Raw genomic sequence first — 17,732 nt, 5'->3', positions numbered from 1 at the left:
TAGCCGCTTGGTCTTGCTCTACTGTTGCCGCTAGGTTCTCACCAAGCGTCTGCACCTCTGGATGGGGCCCTCTATGGGGTGCCAAATCATTGACCTCATCCCGAATGAGGCCAATATCCACTATGCCAGATGGGGTCTTGAGCACATCAATGTGCCACACGGGCACTCTTGCTAACCCGCACAAAGCAAAAACCATGAACGCGAAGGGGTAAGTAGTAGTGGCCTTGAAGGACTTTTCGTGCATCACCGCCTGTAGTAGCCATGCGAAGTCCACCTCGAACCCCGCAATCATCGCCACCATCAGTACCACACGATCCCAAGTGACGATATTGTCAGCTGCAGTGGGGAAAAGGCAATGTCGGACTAATAACCACAAAAACTTGGCTGTGAAGGTGAGGTTAGACTTGTTGATACTTCCCGTAGGCTCCAACACCCAATCGACAGGCTCACCATCGATGGAAAGGTACTGTGCAATACACCTCTTGGTGGTCTCTCTCAACTCTCGGACCATATCCTTATTGTAGCGGCTTACATCTTGAGTCGTCTACTCCAGTCGATGTTGGGTGAATAACTCATGGATTGCCGGCATGGTTGGAAGAATCCCTGTGACGACCCGCTGCTCAAGTGTCAGGGTTCGGATCATGACCCCTTTGTCATTGGGCATCTTGGCATCAGTGTAGATTTGGTACTGCCCCTCGACACACCACTTGTTGGGATGATCAGCAACTGAAGTGGGGACGCCTGTCTGGGGTGCCGGAGTTGAGTAAGCATTATCAGTCTCATTAGATAAGGCAGACTGGGATGCAGTGGCGGGAGTAGGGGCCTCCTCAGACCCGGAGACCTCCTCAGAACCGAACACTTCTTCAAAATCGGAATCATCCTAGGACCCATATGCTCCCTCAAACTGTGCAGCAGACCTAGAAGGTGTGCCGGTCAGTATGCGCTCCTCTTCAGACTGGAAGGCCGTTACTCCGCCAGGCGCCATCTTTGTGGGCATGGCTCTGGTGGTACGTGCAACACGAGTGGAAGTGAGAGTGCCTGGTGGCACGTACTCCGGGTCACACTCATTGTCTGAGCTTATGTCCATATGGACGAACGAGGTGACGGACTTAGAACGCCCTCGTGAGTAGACGCGGTTTTGTTTTGGTTCCATTAGTACCTGCAAAGAAAAGCAATTAGCACCAGTACATGCAACATAAGAAAGAACCAAAGTAGAAACAAAATTGGAATGGCAGTGCAGCAGTTCAGCACTGCATGACGGACCCAAATACGGTCCGTCGGAGGCACGACGGTCCGTCATGGGGGTCCATCAAGGAATACTTAGTGAACTTTTTGTATTCCATCAGAAGCAGAGGTTCTGATAGTGGCAACAGTTGTGCTGGACGGACTGTCGAAGGCACGACGGTCCATCATAGGGGTCCGTCAAGGGACACTTAGACTAAAATTTGAAAACATCCGAAACAAAGGTTCTGACAGTGTCGATGGTTGTACAAGACGGATGGTCGAAGTCCGTCGGGAAACTTAGAGTAGACTTGGGTAGGTAGGGTTGACAGAACCCAATGACGGTCCGTCGAGGGACCGACGGCTTGTTGACGGGGTCTCGTACTGACCTTCAAGGAACATAGTTTTGCAGCCGAACTTGGATACCCTATCATACTAATTTGAAGTATTTTGAGAAGACTAAGTTTGCTAAACATTTACCTAGCATCCCATCATTTGTAGGGCATGAATTTTTTGAATTTTAGCATTCAATTTTCGACAACCTATTAACCCTCGTTCAGAAATAGAATCAGGAAACACACACCATTTTTTAACAAAACACGCCCATTCCTTTTCAATATCAGTGTTCTACGGGAACTTAGGACTACGGGGGTGAACACTAGCATGCACTAAGGGTCCAAAATTGGAGACCCACACAGTAAGACAACAAGTTTAATCAGAAAACTGAAAAATTAACGATAGTTAATACACAGATCAGAAGAACATACCTGATAACTGGAGTAGAGGATGAAGAATATAGACACTGGTAGTTGAACAACAACACAAACACCACGAACACCGACCGGCAATTGACTGAAGAAACTAGGAGAATTTGGGAGAGAAAGGGACTATAACAGTTTTGGGAAAATTTGGGAAATCAAAAGATGGAGAGGGAATGGGAGTTAATGGTGATAAAGTGGGGAGAAATGGTAGAAAATGAGGAGAGAAACGGTTATGAGGGGTTATGTGAAGAGGTGGGAACTTTAAAGGTTTAAAACTTTTAATATTCAACCGGACGGGTCTGGTGGGGTTGGTGGGTAAAGACGCGATGATTCTCCATCAACGGATCGTAACAGGGTCGACGATCCGTCATGGGGGTCCGTCGAGGGTGACCTAACTTGGAAAATTTGAAAGACACACCTGGGCATGACGGATCCCACAGACGCTCCATCGATGACACGACAGTTCGTTGATGGGTGCAGCAGACCAATTATTTGCAGATTTCTGGTGATTTGATACCTGCACATTTAACACCATTAAGTTAATCTTTTTGCATTTTTGGAAACTTTGTGGACACGGACCCTAATCTATACTCTAGCCAACACTACTAACGAAAAAGAAAAGAGTAGTCAGACAGAATATTAAATAAATAAAATAAAAAATAATGCAACTATTCCTAGAAAATAATGAAAGACCTATAGTTGGCTAAAGGGTACATATTGGGTTGCCTCCCATTCAACGCTTGTTTTAACGTAGCAGCATGACAGAGGACTCTTAATTACTCAGACTTCATCAAGATGGTAAGCCTCAATCACTTTCTTCACCGTTTCAGCATGCCCTAGATAGATTTTGATTCGCTGCCCCTTCACCTTAAACCGTACACCCTCCTTGTTCTCCAACTCAACCGCACCATGAGGTAATAGTTGGGTGATCAAGTAGGGACCAGTCCATTTGGACTTGAGTTTTCCCGGAAACAAGCACAACCTAGAATTGAATAAAAGCACCAAATCCCCAACCCCAAAAAATTGCGCTTTTAAATCTTTTGGTCATGGTACTTCTTTATTTTTTTGTAGAGGGATGAGCTTTCATATGCTTTAAGGGGAAATTCATCAAGCTCATTCAACGTGTTTAACCTCTGTTCCGCAGCCTCATTCCAATCCATTTTAGCTTTCTTGATTCCCCACATGGCTTTATGCTCTAATTCAACCGGTAAGTGACAAGCCTTCCCATATACAAGTCGGTAAGGGGACATACCTATGGGAGTCTTGTATGCTGTGCGGTAGGTCCAAAGAGCATCATCAAGCCTCCTTGACCAATCCGTTATACTAGCATTCACCCTTTTTGCCAAAAAAATTTGCTTAATCTCCCTGTTTGACACCTCAAATTGCCCACTAGTTTGAGGATGGTAAGGAGTGACCACATTATGGAGAACCTCATATTTTTCCAATAATCCCTTAAACAGCTTGTTGCAAAAGTGGGATCCCCCCATCACTGATAATAGCCCTTGGAGTGCCAAATCTGGAAAATATGTTCTTTTTCAAGAACCCGATAACACTTTTCCCTTCATTATTCGCGAGTGGAATAACTTCCACCCATTTAGACACATAATTAAGTTCCATGAGAACTCACAAAAGGGCCCATAAAGTCAATGCCCCACACATCAAACAACTCAATCACAAGAATGATATTTAGAGGGAGCTCTTGCTTTTTCGAAATGCCACCATCTCTTTGGCATCTATCACATGCCTTGGCGAACTCATGAGCATCTTGGTGGATGGTTGGCCAATAGTAGCCACATTGCAAGATCTTGTGAGCAGTTCAAATACCACTATGATGCCCACCTACAGGCGAAGAATGACATGCCTCCAAAACACTCAACATCTCAACTTCCGGCACACAACGCCGAATAAGCCCATCAACACAACTCCTATACAAGTATGACTCATCTCAAAAGAATTTTTGCACATCATGCATGAGCTTTTTCCTTTGATGAAAGGACATGTCCGGTGGGACGATATCACTAGCCAGATAATTCGCAAAATCTGCAAACAATGGAATCAAGTCTTGGGAGGCAGCCAATACATGCTCATCAGGGAAAGTATCATCAATCTCAGACTTTTCACCCAACTCTCTCATTGCTTCATCTTCTAATCGGGACAAGTGATCGGCAACTTGAATTTTGATCCCTTTTCTATCTTTTACCTCAAAGTCAAATTCTTGCAATAATAATACCCAACGAATCAACCTCGGTTTCGCATACTTCTTTGCCATCAAATATCTCAAAGCAGAATGATCAATATCAACTATAACTCTAGTGCCAAGCAAATAGGAGCGAAATTTCTCGAAAGCAAAGACTACTGCAAGGAGCTGTTGTTCAGTCACAGTGTAGTTCTTTTGAGCTTCATTAAGGGCTTTACTAGCATAGTAAATGGGATGAAGGATTTTGTCACTTCTTTGTCCCAATACCACACCAAGAGCAACCCCACTCGCATCACACATCACCTCAAAAGGGTTGCTCCAATCCGGAGAAATGATGATAGGCGCAGACACCAACTTTTCCTTCAACTCACCAAATTCCTTAAGACAAGATTCATCAAAATGAAACTTACACTCTTTCTCAAGCAACTTGCACAAAGGATGTGCAATCTTTGAAAAAGCCTTGATGAACCTCCGGTAAAAGCCTGCATGACCAAGAAAACTTCTCACACCTTTTATCGAGATAGGTGGAGGAAGTCTCTCTAGCACCTCAACTTTAGCTCGATCAACCTCTATACCCTTCTCTGAAATGCGATGACCCAATACAATACCTTCTTTCACCATGAAGTGACATTTTCCCCAATTTATCACAAGGTTGCAATCTTCACACCTCTTAAGAACCTCATAAAAATGACTCAAACACCGCTCAAAGGAGTCACCAACCACTGAAAAAATCAATCATAAACACCTCAATAGTGTCCTCTACTATATCGGAGAATACTGACATCATACATCTCTGAAATGTGGCTGGTGCATTACATAACCTAAACAACATTCTCTTGAATGCGAATGTCCCACAAGGACAAGTAAAGGTGGTTTTCTCTTGATCTTCCGGTGCAATAGAAATTTGATTATAACCCGAATAGCCATCAAGAAAACAGTACCACCCCTTTCCTGCAAGTCTATCTAGTATCTGATCCATGAAGGGCATAGGAAAATGGTCCTTCTCGATCCATGCATTTAATTTTTGATAATCCATACATACCCTACATCAAGTCACCGACCTCATCGGAATAAACACATTTTTCTCATTGGGGACCACAGTCATTCTCCCTTTCTTAGGTACACACTAAACATGGCATACCCAACTACTATCGGCGATTGGATATATCGCTCTAGCATCCAACCACTTAATGATTTCCTTCTTCACCACCTCTTGCATAGGTGGATTTAAACGTCTTTGGTGCTCAATATTTGGATTATGATCGTGCATGAGTTGGATTTTATGTGAACAAATCCCAGGAGGGATCCCAATAATGTCCGCAATTGTCCACCCAATAACTCTTTTGAATATTTTTAAAACCTCCACTAAACTCTCAACTTGATGCACATTCAAATCTGATGCAATAATTACCGACAAAGTGTCACCTTTTCCCAAGAATACATACCTCAGATGAGGTAGTAGAGCCTTAAGTTCTACTTTTGGAGCCTTCTCTATAGATGGTTTCGCCGGTGGAGAATCGCGATGCTTCATATCTAACTCCAACTTCTTTGGTTTTAACCGAACATCACCTCGATCAAGTGCCGCGACTAATGACCCATAATCTTCAATACAATCACTATTAAAATTCATGATCACTGCCGCTAGTGCTTCTACATCCAGACGCTCTTGTATTTGTACCTCAAATGACTTTTCAACCCTGTAAGATATGGCAGATACTGATTGGATCACACCACTCTACCTCATGGACCTACAAACGTAGAAAGTCACTTCTTCATTGTTCAACCGAAATTTCATTTTCCCTTTCTCCATATCAACCAAGGCTCTACCCGTATCAAGGAATTTCCTCCCAAGAATAATAGGCACCTCAAAATCAACCTCACAATCCAGAATCACAAAATCGGCCGAAAATATAAATGACTCCACCTTTACTAACATATCATGGAGTATCCCAATAGGCCTCTTCACCATTTGATCAACCATCAGTAGCCGTATCGCAGTGGACTTTGGGTCACCCAAACCCAATTTCTTGTAAATAGAAAGAGGCATGAGACTTATACTTTCCCTAAGATCATATAATTCTTTGGCAAAGTGTAATAACCCGATTGTACATGGAATAATGAAGGCACCCAGATCTTCTTTCTTTTGCAATAGAGACCTTGTAGCAATAGCACTACAATGCTGCATTCTATCATCATCCTTAAAACTGACCGATCTTTTCTTAGTGACTATATCTTTCATGAACTTGGCATAATCGGGCATTTGTTCAAGAGCTTCTATCAAAGGAACATTGATGGAAATCTGTTTAAGCATAGTGATAAAATATTTACCATCCTCTGTCTTTTTTACTAATCTCTGTAGGAATGGAGGTGGTTGTCTAGGCATGGGGGTCACCTTTTGGGGTACCTCAACTTCTTTCCCCGTTTTGTCTTCTAACTAACCACTAACCTCCACTACCTCATCATTGCCTCTTATTACATTTTCTACACCAGACGGCATCGGTGGGTCAATGGTTTGCTTACCACCTCGAGTTGTGACTGCCATACAATGTCCATCATTTATAGGATTTTTTACAGTATTGCTAGGAAGAGTGCCTGATTGGCGTGGGTTCACAGTTGAAGACAATTGGGCCATTTGAAACTCAAGATGCTTGATCGAGATTGCTTGTGCATTAACTTTTTGCCCAATACTCTCTAAGTCACTCCTCAACTCTTTAGTTTACTCATCACTAGCATCAAATCTCCTCATAATTTTCTACAACATATTCTCAACTCGCGCCATACTACCTCCACCATCCCTAGGAGCAACTTCACGATTTTGAGGTAGAACATAGGGCCCACTCCTATCATTTCTGTTACCATAGTTACCCCAGTTGAAGTTGTTGTCACGGTTGTGATTCCCATCTCGGACATAATGACCCTCTCTGTTGTAATTACCATAGTTTCGACTTTGATTTCCTTGACCATGGCGCCAATTCTCCTGATTGGAGCCTTGGGCGTTTGGTCGGAAACCCCCCGTCTGCTCATTTACCACATAAAAGTCCTCCTCATAGTAATACTCATTAGTCGGTGGTGGTGGTTTAGACAAGTAGTTCACCGCATTTACCTTTTCTTCACCCCAGTGACGTGTTTCAACACCAACCCAAACTTAGTTCTCATTTGAGTCATTTTTTCACGAATCTCATATGTGGATGAATTGTGTGCGAATTGCACTACAAAAGTGTTTCTCCCAGTATCTGACTTCCTAGTGCTCCAAGCTTTATTATTTCGGGAGTTTTTCTCCAACTTCTCAGCAATCTTAGCATAAGGACACTCCCCATAAGAACTACCCGCTATCATATCAAGTACAACTTTATTAGTATCATCTTGTCCCGATAGAAGTATTATTTCAGTGACTCATCATCGATGAGGTGATTGGGGACATTTCTCAAGAATGAGGTGAACCTATCCCAAGAGCTACTGACTGATTCTCCTGGTAGTTCCACAAAGTTTTTCACTCTATCTTTGTGGTTTAGCTTCTTACACACTTGGTAGTAACGTGCCAAGAGCACATCCTTCCATTGATTCCAGGTTAAGATTGAGTTATAGGGGAGTTAGGTAAACCATATAGTGGACTCTCCCATCAGTGAGAGAGGAAACACTCTCAACCCAACTATGTCACCTTGGCGATGTGAGCATGTGGATCCTCAAAAGGTATCCCAGAAAACAAACCTCTAGCGGTGAGCATTTCTATCAGTAATATTATCATATCCCCTATAATATTCTTGAGGGCGTGGAGCGAGAATTTTCCTCCGTTTCACCTTTCCCACGATTTTCAGGTAATAGTTGATCATGAGCATCGCCCGGTGGTAGAAGTTCCAGATTGTGATTGTCATCGAGAATACTCAAATTTCGATTCATTCTGTACAATGTACGCTCTAGTTCGCGGTCGGGTGAGATTATGGGTTCTCCTCTACATCGCGTACTTGGGATACACGGAGGATAGATCTGCAAGAGACAAAAACAAAGAGAAAACTTAGGTAATAAGATTAATGTTAATCTAAAGGCCACTTTCCTCGGCAGCGGCGCCAAAATTTGACACGCTCAATTTAATTCTCGAGAAATAAGTATAAGCGATCGTATCAAGTAAAGAACTCAACTATGAGGTTGGGGTCGATCCCATGAGGAAAATGATTTAGACTTAACTTTAACATATTATTACATCTATTTAGTCAAGTCCTTTCCAAGAAACAAGTAACAAAAAGGAGGGTTTTAAGAAATAAATGTAATTAGCTATTTCTAAATAAACAAGTGACATATTCAAAGATTTGATTTTTATCAAGTAATGAGAGTAACAAGGGCTTAAGTATTCCCCACAGGTTCATAACGCGGTAATTCTAGCTATAACAATCCTTTCCTAGTATCTTGCTCGCAAAGTGGTAAGTTATGTATCCCTAATTCCTTTGTCGGATAACTAAGAAATTTCACTCCGCACCTTGGTCCGGCTACGCTTGTATGCTTTACTAAACCTTCGATGAATGGTTTAGTTGTTATTTCGCACCAATCGACACTAGCCTATTAGATAGTATATACTAAATCTACGTTGATAATTCTTTTCTTATTATCTACCTCCTTGGTCTGACAAGTAGCAACAAGGCGGGTTCTAACGCGTGCACTTGTTAAAAAGACTTCTAAACAAAAGAATTATCAATACATGCAAGACACTATTCTAGGATTATTATTTTAGCTAGTTTTTACCTTATTAATTACTGATGGTTCCCAAAACCCTAGTTATGGAGTTTAGTTACCCATGTTAATAATCACACAATTCATATTAATTAGATAAGAATTCATGTACTTACTTTGATGAGATTGAAGAAAATCCAAAAAATTACTTGAATTAATCAAAAACTTGCAACAAACGATTCCAGAAAATAGAATAATTTCCCAAAATCACAAGTTCACAACAAGAACAATAAAACTGAAAAACATATCCAAGAGTCTAACACCAATAGTGCAAATCAGAAAAATAATCAAGAGTCTAACCCCAAAAATGAGGTTTTTACAAGTATTTATAATAATAGAGTCCTAACAAAAGAGGGAAATCTATTTAAGGAAAATCTGCCCAAAAATGCGTCTGAGTCGACGATTGGAGCGACGGACCGTCGAGGCCCTCCGTCATTCCATACTTAACTTCATTTTCTGCATCTTTATTTACTAACTTTCTGTTACCATCGATGGATATGGATGACGGTCCGTTGCATGCACCACGATCGGCCGATGACTTCCATTCTTCCATACTTAGAATCTTTTGAAGATGAGTACTGGGGCTACTTTGTGTTAACATTGACGGATGTGCAGGACGGTCCGTCATGGCTATGACGGTCCTTCGAGAGCCTCCGTAGCCCCACACTTAGTAAGAATTTCCCAATTTCCTTTAGCAGCCTTTTTCTTCGTACGACGGTGGCCACCTACGGACTGTCGATGGCTCCGTAGGTCGTCACTTCTGCAATTTTCAGCACAATTCTCTCACGTTAACCTTCTGGACAGATTTCCTGCAAACAAAGAGAAAACTACAATAAAGCAATACAAAAAGGCCTTAGACACACACTAAACTTAAGGAAAAAGTATTGCAAGTACCGTGAAACCACGGTACATCAGTATGGAGTAGTGCAATATTAAATACATATTGATATGTTGAAAGCCTAAAACATACATATAATATAAAATATCTCTTGTATAAGGATCTCAGGACTTAACCTACAAGTGCAACATATGTGCAGTGAATCTAGTATTCTTAATTTTCTAAACCCATCAATTTTACACAAAAACTAATTGAAGTGCTAGATCATATGTGGATCATCCAAGAATATATATAAAGAGAACGAAAATTAAGAATATATCATCTATCACTTCAATTAGTTTATGAAAAAGCTACAAGTTTTTATAGCATTACTTTGATACCAAGTTTAGTAGTTCACTTGGCAACCCATGTGTAGGACATTTTCGCAAACTAACCCACGATTCATGGACTGGTTTACTTTATCTTTGCCTGTAATTTTGAATATCATCCCTTTACTTCATCATTTTTGAGGGAGGAAAGAATCTTTTGTGGAAGGCTGAGATCAGTTCTTCCTAAGACTTGATTGAATTTTTTTGAAGTTCAGAACACCATTTGATCGCCTCTCCAGATAGTGACAATGGAAACAAACGAAGTTTGATTGCTTCTTATGACCAATTTTTGAAGGACAAGGGAGAGCACAATTCTACAAAATTTTGAATGTGTTCATATGAATCTTCCTAATCTAACCCTCCATATAAACCCCTAGAATGTATGAGATGGAGTGTTGTGCTAGTGACTGTAAAAGACTCATTTCCTTCACCTTGAGGCATGCAAATTGCACTCATACCCATTCGAATCGGATCATACACACTGTTTTCATCATCTATGTAATCACGTCGTAGATCGCTGGCCACTGGGCTGTTTGAGTGGCAATGAGTAGACTCATGAGCATTCATCATTCCTGTTCTCAACATAAATATTTGAACTGAAACCAAGAGTTAAATTAGCAGTAACTATACAATAAATAACTAACAACTATAAGTAACTACAGTTTCACGTGACACCACTCCCCGACAGTGCACGATTTTGATGCTTCACTATTGTGTATCTTTTATATTTCGTTCTAAATAGTGATATCTCAAGACATTTTTGAATATTAAAACAAAACAAGTTAAATTGGTGACACCAAAGTGTCAAATATTAAGAAGAGGTTTTGTCACAAGTAGTAAAATAACAAAAATAAAGGAGAAAACAAGTATGAGTGAAAGTTCATGGGGTGTGACCGCAATATATGTTGACACAAACTAATGGCTACATGCTTTTGATATTAGAATTTACAAGACAATGGTGACTGGGCTAAGCTTTAGGTGAAAGTAAATTTCCTCTCAGACAACTTACCCCATATCAAATGGGTTCCTCTCGGACACCCACTCGTCTAAACTAACCGGCTTACGTCTTATCCACACCCTGACCTTTCGATAGAGGGTGCTTGGATATGGAACTAGGGATCACCCTCTCGAGCTGAACCTCATGTCGCCCCACTCCTTAGGACATCAGTCTAGTGGTCTTGGTTTCACGACCTCCATCTCGGGCAAGCCAAAAACACATGGGTGATTTTTGTATTTGCAACTACAAACCTATTAACATAAACCACAACCGCTAGGTGAAATCACCATTAAAGTACATCTAACCCTATTAGTAAGCAAGACCCAACAATAATATCAACACATATTTTCTAAATCACACCCCAAGAAAGGGGTTTTTTATCCATACATCAAGCAATAATCAAATATACTTAAAATGATAATGGAATCAAATGGGTATAAGATATTAGACCTTTAAAATCGCAAAGCAAGGTAAATGGAGAAGACTCACTTCCAAGATTGGAAGAAGAACTTCTTTCTTCAAGCTTCCTCAAAACCCTCTCCAAACTTGAGAAAAAAATGCCAAAAACTTAAGTTCTAAAACCGGAAAAATATCTTAATGTTTAGTTTCCAAAATTCTCTTTCTAAATAATAAAAGAGTTTAGTATTTATAGGCTTCAGATTTAGTGTTGAGGGATCAATTCGGCATCCTTAGTCGTGAATCACCGAGTGATTCGACGATTCACTTTTTCTCCGATTCGTCATTATTTGTGCCCTGCCTTTTTGTCCATCCATGTTGTAATGTTGGGCGGAATAACTCTGCTTCACGAAATTATTCGGCGAAGAGCCGACTTCTCCTTTTCTTCACCTTTTGATCCACTTCCTTCGGGGCTTGCTTACTGTAACAGAAGGTGGAACTCTGCTATACGAGGTATTGCATCGTGTGTCTGGCGATGCGCGCTTTGTATCTTCCACTCTTTCTTTCATTTTGCTTTTGTTTTGCGCCTAAGTATTCATGCTCCTACCAAATCCTTAAGTACCTGAAACTTAGAGGTTTTTATCAGATATCGATATAAAATGTACAATTTAGGACACTACTTACATTAAAATAAGGCCCTGGATGAGTCCAATTTGGGGACTCATCATTGGGTTATTGAGTGAACGATTTCTTTATGATTTTATAAAAAGAATTATGGAATTATTGATTCGATGTTGATTTTTAATATTCGGTTATTGGGTAAATACTAATCTCAATATCTTAATAGTTATGTCTTTATCATTTAGCCTTCAATGCATACTTCGCTATGATTTTGAGTTCACAACTTTATATTATACAAATCGTCAAAACCTAAAGTAAGAATTATATTCCTCTTTATGTTACACATGTATAGTTCTTTTCATGTTTATTATTACTATTTCTATTTTATGAGCTTTTGTAAAGTTACATTATTGTCTTGTCATGTCAAATTTATTAGAGAAGTCATATATTTGTTTGATAAGCATATTCTTATTGATTAAATCGAAAATCAAATAATAAGAATCAAAATGGATAAATCAAAAATCGATAAAAAAATAGAATATGCTAAAGGTCAAATGATAAAGGTCAAACAATACAAAATGTAGGAGCATACCTACACCGGCATGCTTTCTCGCATGCTAACAAAAATGTGCAAGTCATGACTGAACAACCATACTGACGCATCGGGACATACACAAGAAATATTGTCTACAAACAAGTATTAGGTGAGATTTAATTAATATCAAAATTGTAAGAAACCAAAAATTGAAAAAACATACACCACACATGTAGCTAATGAAAATTATATTGGACGAATTCTTAGATTTGGTGGAAGGGGAGACAATATGAAAAACATCAGACAATTACCATAATAGACATTACTTTTGTGTATTAAAGTTATTCTAGTACAGGGTACACTGAATTTCAAATATTAAATGGGAACATACAGTTCATGATATGCCATAACTAGGAGGAGAAATTGTTAATTTGTGCACAATTACTTACTAACAATTGCCTAATAAGAATTTGAGAATTAGACATTCGTTACCACATGCCCAACAAGCAAGAAATAAAATAGACTAGCCATTCACTTAGTATGACGTAGTGCAATATTAAACACATATTTTGATATGTTGAAAGCCTAAAACATACAAAAAGGATAAAATATCTCGTGTATAGGGATCTCAGGACTTAACCTACACATGCAAGTGAATCTAGCATTTTGAATTTCTAGAACCCATCATTTTTACACAAACTAATTGAAGTGCTAGATCATATGTGGACCATCCAAGAATATACATAAAGAAAACGAAAATTAAGAATATATCATCTAGCACTTCAATTAGTTTATGAAAAAGCTACAAGTTTTTATAGCATTACTTTGATACCCAGTCTGGTATCTTTTGCTTTAAGACTGCCTTTATTCTCAACTTAACACACTAACAAAGAAGATTCTTGTACTCAAACAACACTTGTGAATCTTTGTTTATAGATCAAAGTTTCTATGAAATGCAGATAGAATATTCAATCAAAGAATCTTCCTTAATAAAAAATTATCACAACTTAAAGGTTAAATGGCATCGTGCACCAAAAGGAAATAAGGGGAAAATGACTATTCTTCAAGATACGATAAACATATGAAAAAGTACAATAAAGACGTGGTTCTTGGGTCTAACTCAACCTCATAAGCTAGCTCACGAGGGAAGATTGTCCAAGTTCATATAAGCAGACTACCTGTTCATTCTCAACCTCTAACCTACTCTAACTATGTACAAACACGAATTTCAAACAAGGCCTGATTATTGCTTATTCAACCAACATAAGAATATACAAGTGCTCAAAGAAGAAACGCAGAATGAAATGCTGATAGAGGTACACAGTCTGTCTATTTATAAGTCTGAATGCCTGTGAGGACAGTCTAAATTACAGTCATACTTACCGTGAAAATAACAGCAAGGAACACAAGAAAAATCCAGGAACCACTAAGATACGGCCTTTGCTTAAACTCAGCATAGGCAACGATAAAACTAAATGCCGAGATGAAGCGAACTAACTAACTAACCTCCATGAAAACTTTTTCAACTTCTAAAACTATTTTTCAAAGTTTCAACCAAGTCTATCTTTCATGCATGTTGGAAAAAGTAAGTCGTAGACTTTAGGTTTTTCATCATTCATCTGCTGTAAATTTCCATTATATTTTCGAGACATGCAAATGAAATGACACATACAAAGCATGACTATTCTGTTAGCTGTTTGAGATCAAAATATGACTATAAGTTATTTAAGAATGTTACCGCAAGATGCGTGCTGCTTTTCAACAAATCCATTCCATTCTAATTAAGAAGCTGTTTTCACAAATTCAATTCCATGAGATTACATCAAGTGAACTCATTTAACATTTCGATATTCTACTATTGCAATAAAAAAACAATCAAGATACAACGCGGAATGAAAAAGTACATGAATATGATTACATACAAATATACAACCGAACAAGGCCTTATTATTGTTCTATTCAAATACAATCACAGTCAAAATATAATGAAAGTACAATTACATACAAATATGCAGCCGAACAATGCCTTGTTATTGATTTATTCAAATACAACGCGGAATGAAATACTGACTCAGTTAGTTTTTTTTGTATGTCTGAATGCCTGTGAAGACAGTCTGAATTACAGTCATACTAACTGTGAAAATTATAGCAAGGAACACAAGGAAACTCCATGGACCACTAAAGTACCTTTGCTTAAATTCAGCATAGCCAACTCGTAGAGGGAAAAGATTTCTACTTTTGCAGTAAGTAGAAATCTGTCGTTTGACATACTTAAAAGCTTGAGGATTGTAGACATGATATGTGTTGTTATATCTCTCATGAAGTTAATCACTTGATCATCACTAAATTTGAGGTTGATCTGGATTACTCCCCTGGCATGCAGCTCCTTAACATCTTCCTCTCCATTTATTAACATACTCATGAAATTCAAGTAATCTGAGATCGTAAAGAATGTATCCTCATAGCGGTATGAATATTCATAAGCAACTATATTTTTAAAAAGGGTCATAGTCGATTCGTTGATAATTAGTTTTGGAAGGAATAACTTCCCTGATAAGATAGATGATTTAAGATGGATGTCTTTGCAATGATCTGATATGGCAGAGCTGCATCGAATACCTACTTTCTTCAAATCTGTGACTGAGAAAGGTTGATGATCTTCTTCTTCTTCTTCTTCTTCTTCTCCTAGTATGTGATAATTTAATAAAACATTCGTCCACATGTCTATATAATATTGAAGAAGATGTACAGGATTAGGAGGCTTATAAAGGAAACCTTTGTGGATATAATTATCAAGTACAGGAGGAATTTGAAGCTGGAAATCAGTAAACTCTTTACATTCGAATGCGCATGCTAACACCTCTATAAGCTTGAAAGGCAATTGATTTTGAAGCAATAAAATGTCACGCCATACCAAATCTCTATCGCGGTTCATCAACCAGCTCCTCTTGCCAGTACTAGTGATGAAGTAAATAATAAAGCAACCATCGCGGAACATCATCTGACACCACTCACTGTTTGAAATTGTATTCCAACTAGGAATGTCTTTATAAAAATCCCGAGCACTACGCAAGTCTTGTTCAACACTTCTATACACTTTTTCAACGGATGCGAGCTCCTCGTCTGCTGAGCAATTATTATTCAAGAGTAACAATTCCCTCACTGCTTTGCGCTTGAAATTCTCCATGCCTGCATACAAAGATTGTCCGTAGTAAAATGGACCAATGGAAACCCAACGGGGCACATAGTACTTGACATATTCTTCTCCACTAAAATTATCGGCAAGTGTATATGGAATAACAAAAGGATTTTTGTTTGTCGACTCTTCATGTGATGTTGTACCTAACCAAGAGCCAGGTGTCATACTTAACCCACCACCAGATATATCAATGATAGAATGTACCCAGTAAAGCTCTGAGGATGACTTCATCACATCAGCCTGAGGAGATGTTGCACCATGCATGCATACAACAAATGAAAATTATATACTTCTGCAAAAGCTACAACTTTTTATAGCATTACTTTGATAACAAGTCTGTCTTTAGCTTTGCCCTTTATTCTCAAATCTCAACACACATTCTAGCTAGTCTTAGGTTCCTTGACCATTTAATAATGCAAATTTGAACGTGAACATTTTGGTCAAAAAGATATCGGGTTCTTTTCCTAAATAAATTTATTTTCTTAACAAATGTTTAATTTAAAAAGATAAAATTATTTCTTATGTAATTATAATTCTCATCCAAATAAAAATTAATGATAGATTTACTATGATCTTATTCGTTAAAAAGGGCACTGTCTTTATTTTGTTAAACGTATGCACAATAACTTCTATTTGTCGTTCTTTTTGGTTTCCAGAACTTGCAACCTAAATTTGATTTCCTGTTTTCTTGTTTTTGATCTTAGAGCTTGGATACTGTCACCAAATTGGTTGAAAGAAAAGTTTCCGAAAAGGCAAATTCTTAGGTGGGTAAAACTGTTACTTTTGACCTTATTGATCAGTTGCCATTGTTTTTTTCCAGATGAAATGCCTTTCATTTTGAGGGGTGAAAGACTATGAACTTAAGTACCGAAGTGAGCTAAAAGGTGCAGTTCTTAGAGCAAAAGCATACTCCCAACCTCTCCTCAAGGGTTATGGCATATGTCTTGCAGCTCATGTTCATCCTCCAGTTGGTACCTTATCAGCCATTGTAAAATCTGCAGGAGGCAATGTGAGTTAGTAATATTTATTAATCGAGCAGGCATTTTTTGGAATATTCAAAATGTTGTTTATGGATTCATATAGCTGACCTCAACTTGTTTAGAACTTAAACATAGTTGTAAGAAAATGAAAAACTGACCAACTAAGCAAGAAATCAGGAGGTCTTGGCATTAAGAATCTAGGTCTGCAGTGTTCACTGTCAAAATGGCTCTGTCGAAGGATGTTATTGTTAGCAAGTATGGATGATAGAATATATGCCTTCACTTAACAGAATAATGGACCAGGTCCCTTTCTAAACTGATGAGTATAAATAGAAAGTTAAATGCAGTTAAAATCAACACAATGATTTTACGTGGAAACCTCCCTTGCTTAAGGGAGTAAAACCACGACCTGTCTCACAGGATTTTCAATCGTTTTCACTATTCTTCAAAAGCAAAAGTAAAACACGATTACAACAAATGTGAGAAGAAGTTTTTAATCTCACGTTCAAGCAATAGTCTCTATTGCTTAACAAGCCTAAGTAGAAACCAATCTACCCACTAAGCTATCCCACTTGGAAAACCTAGAATTTTAACACTACCCTCTGATTCCTTTATAGTTTCAGGAATAGTTTACAATATAAGAACAAGAGAATATATTCTTAACCAGCCACACTAAAAGCTCCAGAGATTGCTGCTGTTCTTGGAATAATTCTACCTTTTGTTTGCTAGCAGCTTTTGCAAATGTTCTTGAAAAGTTGTATGTCAAGTTGCAAAAACTACCAAAGATGTTTAGGAAAGTGCCTTTTATATGGACAAGTCACTTTCCTTAAACTCTTTGTCATTGGTTGGAGAAGTCTCACTTTCTGACGCCATTGGGAAGTGTGCACCTACTTTCTG

General features: G+C 38.7%; 1 pseudogene; it reads right to left on the bottom strand.

The window, feature by feature from the left end:
* Nucleotides 1-544: 544 nt before the first annotated feature.
* LOC138347925 (uncharacterized) lies at nucleotides 545-16,119 on the bottom strand (annotated as a pseudogene).
* Between the last annotated feature and the right edge of the window lie 1,613 nt (nucleotides 16,120-17,732).

The sequence above is a fragment of the Solanum lycopersicum genome, chromosome 4 (genome assembly GCF_036512215.1).
Source record: "Solanum lycopersicum chromosome 4, SLM_r2.1".
Taxonomy (NCBI): Eukaryota; Viridiplantae; Streptophyta; class Magnoliopsida; order Solanales; family Solanaceae; genus Solanum; species Solanum lycopersicum.
The sequence above is the reverse complement of the archived record's forward strand: the minus strand, read 5'-3'. Positions and strand labels throughout refer to the sequence as shown.